The sequence below is a fragment of the Pieris napi genome, chromosome 11 (assembly GCF_905475465.1).
Source record: "Pieris napi chromosome 11, ilPieNapi1.2, whole genome shotgun sequence".
In the NCBI taxonomy this organism is placed as follows: domain Eukaryota; kingdom Metazoa; phylum Arthropoda; class Insecta; order Lepidoptera; family Pieridae; genus Pieris; species Pieris napi.
The window spans coordinates 12,953,659-12,960,619 of NC_062244.1; positions in this window are offsets into that span (position 1 = coordinate 12,953,659).

The window sequence follows — 6,961 nt, forward strand, 5'->3', positions numbered from 1 at the left end:
AGTTCGAATTACATCGGTATCCTTCGTGGCCATATTGCTAGTCGAGTTCACTGTGTGATTGCAAAATATTGTAAATCGTAATCTACGTACACGATTACGACCTTCTAATTTCGATAGGCATCTCGAGAGGCTTCTCGAGATCATTCAATGTTGCTGTTAAAGGTAGCTGGTGCACTTTGTACCACAAAGAGCAATTCATTGGGCGTGGAGATATACCGTAAAGATATACTGATATTATACTTTGCGTTTCAGTATAAATAGTTCACAGCACCCACAAAAAACTCGCAAAATACTGATATCGAAACAATTTCTAACAGTGCACAAGGTAAGAAAAAAAATATGATTATTATACTTGGCGATTGTCAGTGTGAAATTTATGTATGCATTATGTCCCTCCACGGATGTCTCGGTTGGAAAAAAATATCAAATACATAATAATTAGGCGCCTGCGCTATTAAAATTATTACGTGCACGTGTGTACATACAAACCACAGTACACAGTAATAATACTAGTACTACTCCGGTGGCTCGCGACGGTGGGTTGGCCTTCGAAACGAGATTCTTCCATCGCTCCCTGTCCTGCGTCCGTGTGATAATGATTATCTTATTATTAATGCAAACATTTTTATGTTTTTAATTGACAACTACTACCCAAAAAAAAATTACCTTAGGTTCAAAGTTTATTCTCAATAAAAACATACATGTTACGTTACTTAGGTACATGAGACAAAATATTAAAAACATAGAAAGTAAAATATCACGCCACCGTCGTACGCTGTTACTTCAAAGTCCTTCTTCTTATAGTGCCATCTCCTTGCGAAGGTTGGCGATCATCATGGCTATTTTAATTTTGGATGCCGCGCTTCTAAACAATGACTTGGTGCTTTGACCAAACCATTGTCTCAAGTTTTTCAACCAGGACGTGCGTCTGCGGCCAGGTCTCCTTCTACCTGCCACTTTACTTCAAAGTCCATCTACCAAAAACCTCCGAAGGCGTTTACTGCATTGAAGTTAAAATTAATGCTAGTGTATTAGGTTATTTTTTTTTAGATAAGATGCTTGTTGTGAATTTGTGCATCTGCTTAATGTTTATTTATTTAATGTCAATGTAAAGTGTGTTAATGGGAGTAAGAGTAGTATTAAGAAAGAGGATTTTAATTTATTTATATTGTAGAACCTGAAGTTGTCTGTTTTTGACGTTCATAAGTGTAGATTGCGTTATTAGACCAGTGCATAGCCTTTAAAATAAATAAAAAGTGAAACGCAAAAAATCGTATGCAGTAACGCCCAGACCTGTCATCCCCTTCCTTACTTCTCTATGAAATACGAAAATATTAGCCCATCTAAAGGCTAAATTTTTTTTTTAGGTCACTCAGGTATATATAAGTTATCTTAAAATAGTAATAAATAGGCATCTGATTCTAGTTTAAAGAAGATTCATAGAGAAGTAGGGAAGCGGATGACGGGTCTGGGCGTTACTGCATACGATTTTTTGCGTTTTCTGAGAAGATTTACTATGGTAATATATAAATATTTTTTTACCATAGGAAAGTAGAGATTTCAACGAACTGAAAGCACACCAACTTTTTGAAAAAAGCTGAAATTTTGACGTCAGAATTTTCGATTGAAAATTAGGGTGTTTTTTCGATATTAATTCAAAATAAGGTGAACAAATAAATATTTTTAATCAAATAAATTGCAGCGTATTTGGGACATAGAAAGGTAAGTTTTCACCAAATTTCGTTAAAAAAAATATATTTTTGTAAAAGATAAAAATTAAAAACCAAAAACTTAGTTTTTTGAATTTTTCACATAAATCTTGAGGTTATGTGAAAAATGTGTGAATACAAAAGTTTTAGATCTTTTTATTACCTACAACTTTGCCATTTAACTTTCTTCGATAGGACTTTTAGTTTTGCTGGAAATCGAGATAAACCGTTTTTTACCCTTAAAACTCCCCCCCTACCCCTTCCCGACCTCAGATCGACCGTAATTTATTTTTCCTTTCATTTTGATCATATTCCCCTGCTTTTCTAATGGGTTTCATCCTACTGTAATTTTTTTAGGTTTCAAAAATTATCGGCACTGGTCTATACCTATATAGTCTAGTCGACAAGTTGAAAATCGAACAAAATAGAGATACTACTCCTAAAATTATATGCGATAGCTCATTGGATCCGGAATGACGTCTAGAAAAATGTGCTAAAAGCGTGTATTAGCACATAAAAAATTGCAAAAGTTATAGACCATTAAAGATGAAAAAATAATGGCATTTAGTTTTTTGCCAATATTTAATAAACTATTAATATTTAAGAAATTTCAAATAAAGATTCTGAAAGAGGAGGAAATTTCCAACAAAAAACTCCTGACTCCCGGAACTCTATCTCCATTATTTATAATGTTAATTTAACGCTAAAAATAGGTCTGCGGGTGACATTTTTAGGATTCGCGCGTGGCGTCAAAAGCGACTACGGCACATTAATTAATTTATTTAAGGTATTGAATATTTTTTTTTAAATTTGAAAAAATTATGGTGTGTTCTGAACACTATAATTAATTTATTCCCGTTGAAAATTTTACTTAAAGTTAATTTTTCAACAAGTTAAATAATTGTTAACTAACGAAATTTTCTCGAACGACCGTCTTAATTGTAAGTGAAAAAAAATGTTTAAATAATGGTCGTAAAAATATTTCGCTTCGTAGAGCCTTTCTTACATACATACTTAACAAGATCGTGCCATAAAAGTTAAAAAAATATTTATACTTTGTTTATAACAATTTTTTTACTTAAACAAAAACTTAAAAATCCATGTAATGATGTTAAAAAAAAATTTTTTTTTCTCAATCATCATATAATCGTTTTTTTATTAATACAAGATATTTATTGATTTGCAAAAAAAAAATTCCCGCCATTTGTTGATAATTTTTTTTTAAACAAATTGATTAAATCAATATTTTTAAAAAAAAATTTAACACAACTTTATTACATTAAAATTTTTATGATTTTAAAAAAAAAAATTTTCCTTAATAACAATTTTTAATTGTTTATAATCGTTTTTTTTAATTTTCTATTGTTTAAATAATTAGTTAAGAAATTTTTTTTTCCTAAAAATCATAATTGACAGTCTTCTATAAAGTCACATCATCAACTTTATAGGAATCTCTGAAAGAGTAGCACTTCTACAAATGAAGTTTGATTGCTTCTCTTTTTCAATAATCCAAGCATATGCGCCGACAGAGAGATCAACAGAAGAAGAAATTGAAAATTTTTACAAAGACATTGAATTTGCTCACACAAAGACAGAAGGGAAGGTCATTGTCATGGGAGATTTCAACGCGAAAATAGGATGTCCAAAAACAAACTACTATCCAGTAATGGGTAAATTTGGTTACGGAGTGCGGAATGATAGAGGGGAACGGCTCTTAATTTATGCTCATCAATACAAACTATCCATAATGAACTCATTTTTCAAAAAGAAAGCAAGCTCTAGATGGACATGGTTATCACCCGACCACAAAACTAAAAATGAAATAGATTTTATTATGATAACCCACAACAAACTTATAACTAATATTGAGGTACTTAACAAAGTTGAATTCTCTTCCGATCATAGATTAGTGAGAGCAACATTACTTTTGAGTAGTCCAGTAAAGAGCAGAAAAACCTATACAACACCAGCTAATATCCCCAAGACAGAAACAGAAATAAAGTGCTACATCGGAAATCTACAAAAACATACAGAAAATATAAAAACAGACAGCATTGATATCCAAACATACTACAATATCCTGGAAAAAGGCATAACAGAGAGCTTAAAATACAAAACCAATATGTATCCCCACCAACACAATATCTTCTCAAAAGACACAATGGAACTTTTAAAAAGGCGCACGGAACTACTACACACAAAGAACAAAACTAAAGATATGAAAACAGAACTAAGCAGAATATACAAAGAGACTAATAGATCAATCCGTAAGGACTACAACAACCACAGATACGAGATTATTACAAGGAACATTAAACATTTTAGAAGTGCCAAAAAAGCATACAAAGAACTAACTACACACAAGTCCTGGATTCAAAAACTTGAAAATAACTCACTAAAAACAAAATCCAGAAAAGATGTAATAAATCACGCTACTAACTTCTACAAAAACTTATATAGTAAACAAAATAACCCCGAAATCATATCGCAAACAACCCATACGAACACGACAGATCACATCAGACAAATTGAATACTCCGAAGTTTATGATCATATGAAAAAGCTGAAAGCCGAGAAGAGTCCCGGACCAGACGGAATATGCAATGAGGCACTTAAAATAGGAGCACCCATTTTAACATATCATTTTACGCGATTGTTCAATAAGATACTAGATGAAGAAAAGGTACCAAAACAGTGGTGTACATCGGATATAATCCTTCTCTTCAAGAAAGGAAATCCCTTAGATATAGGGAATTACAGGCCCATAAGTCTGCTGGCAAGTATTTATAAACTATTTTCATCCATAATCTTAAAGAGAATATCTGACGATATTGATAAGCAGCAACCAAAAGAACAGGCAGGATTCAGATCAAGCTTCAGCACAATGGACCACATACAGACATTAGAACAAGTCATAGAAAAATACAGAGAATACAATAGACCTCTGTATGTGGCGTTCATTGACTATAGCAAAGCACAGTGACTAATGCTATCAAAAGATAGCATTAGTCACTGTGCAATCTGGAACGCTTTACAATATTCAAATATCAACCAGAAATACATCAATGTTTTGAAATATATCTATACAAAAAGCACGAGCAGAGTTAAATTAGAAACTAGAGGTGACGAAATAAACATAGAACGCGGAGTTAGACAAGGTGATCCTCTTTCCCCGAAGCTGTTTATAGCAGTCCTTGAAACTATCTTCCAAAAACTAGACTGGAAGAACAGCGGAGTGTACATAAACGGACAATACTTAAACAATCTGAGGTTCGCAGATGATATTGCTGTTATTGCTGAGACTGCAAAAGACTTAGACGAAATGATGAGATCACTGGACTGCGAAAGTTCCAAAATCGGCCTTGAAATGAATGTAAATAAAACGAAGATACTAACGAACAATCGGGAGCGCCAGATCGTGATAAAAGGTAATAATATAGAATACGTCAGGCAATACATATACTTGGGCAAACAAATTTCCTTCAAAACTTCAAATAATGAAGAAGAAGTGACAAGGAGAATCAACACAACTTGGAAGAAATTCTGGGCATTAAAAGAAATCTTAAAAGGCAATTACAGCTCACACATGAAAAGGACAATATTTGATACATGCCTGTTACCTTGCTTGCTGTATGGCTGCCAAACTTGGACCTTTACAAATAAAATAAAACAAAAAATTAAAAGTAACCAAACAGCAATGGAAAGGAGTATGCTGAAAATTAGGAGAATACACAAAATTAGGAGCGAAGAAATTCGTCAAAAAACCAAATTAACTGATGCTCTCAGGCACGCACTCTTACTCAAATGGAGATGGGCTGGACACATCTCACGATACCGAGACAGAAGATGGACCATTGAAACCACACGATGGAAAGGACCCATGGGGAAGAGAAATGTTGGTCGACAATTAAGACGGTGGGCTGATGATATAACACACGTCGCAGGAAACGACTGGATACAAATAGGCAGAGACAGGGAGTCATGGAAAAGGATGGAGGAGGCCTTTACCCAACAGGGATCCAAACCTTGTACATAAATAATAATACTAACGGTAATTATAAGTAACCATTTTAAATTTAAGCAATTAAGTACTAACAACATTGTAAAACATAAGCAAGTTTTGGAATAAATGGCTTTATTATTATATTATTATTATTATTATAAAGTCACAGAAAAAAAAATTTTTTTTATCAACAATTCTATTGTTTATTAACTTACCAATTTGTTATAAACAAATATTCAACTTTTGTTTATTTTTTTTCTAAAACTTCTAAAATTAACAAAAACAACCATATATAACAAAGTATAGAAAAAATTTTTTTGTAAATTTTTTGATTATCATGAATATTACTTTTATTTAAAATTAAAAAATTTTTTTTCTATACTTTGTTATATATGGTTGTTTTTGTTAATTTTAGAAGTTTTAGAAAAAAAATAAACAAAAGTTGAATATTTGTTTATAACAAATTGGTAAGTTAATAAACAATAGAATTGTTGATAAAAAAAATTTTTTTTCTGTTACTTTATAGAAGACTGTCAATTATGATTTTTAGGAAAAAAAAATTTCTTAACTAATTATTTAAACAATAGAAAATTAAAAAAAACGATTATAAACAATTAAAAATTGTTATTAAGGAAAATTTTTTTTTTTAAAAATCATAAAATTTTTAATGTAATAAAGTTGTGTTAAATTTTTTTTTTTAAATATTGATTTAATCAATTTGTTTAAAAAAAATTTATCAACAAATGGCGGGAATTTTTTTTTTTGCAAATCAATAAATATCTTGTATTAATAAAAAAACGATTATATGATGATTGAGAAAAAAAAATTTTTTTTTAACATCATTACATGGATTTTTAAGTTTTTGTTTAAGTAAAAAAATTGTTATAAACAAAGTATAAATATTTTTTTAACTTTTATGGCACGATCTTGTTAAGTATGTATGTAAGAAAGGCTCTACGAAGCGAAATATTTTTACGACCATTATTTAAACATTTTTTTTCACTTACAATTAAGACGGTCGTTCGAGAAAATTTCGTTTGTTAACAATTATTTAACTTGTTGAAAAATTAACTTTAAGTAAAATTTTCAACGGGAATAAATTAATTATAGTGTTCAGAACACACCATAATTTTTTCAAATTTAAAAAAAAATATTCAATACCTTAAATAAATTAATTAATGTGCCGTAGTCGCTTTTGACGCCACGCGCGAATCCTAAAAATGTCACCCGCAGACCTATTTTCAGCGTT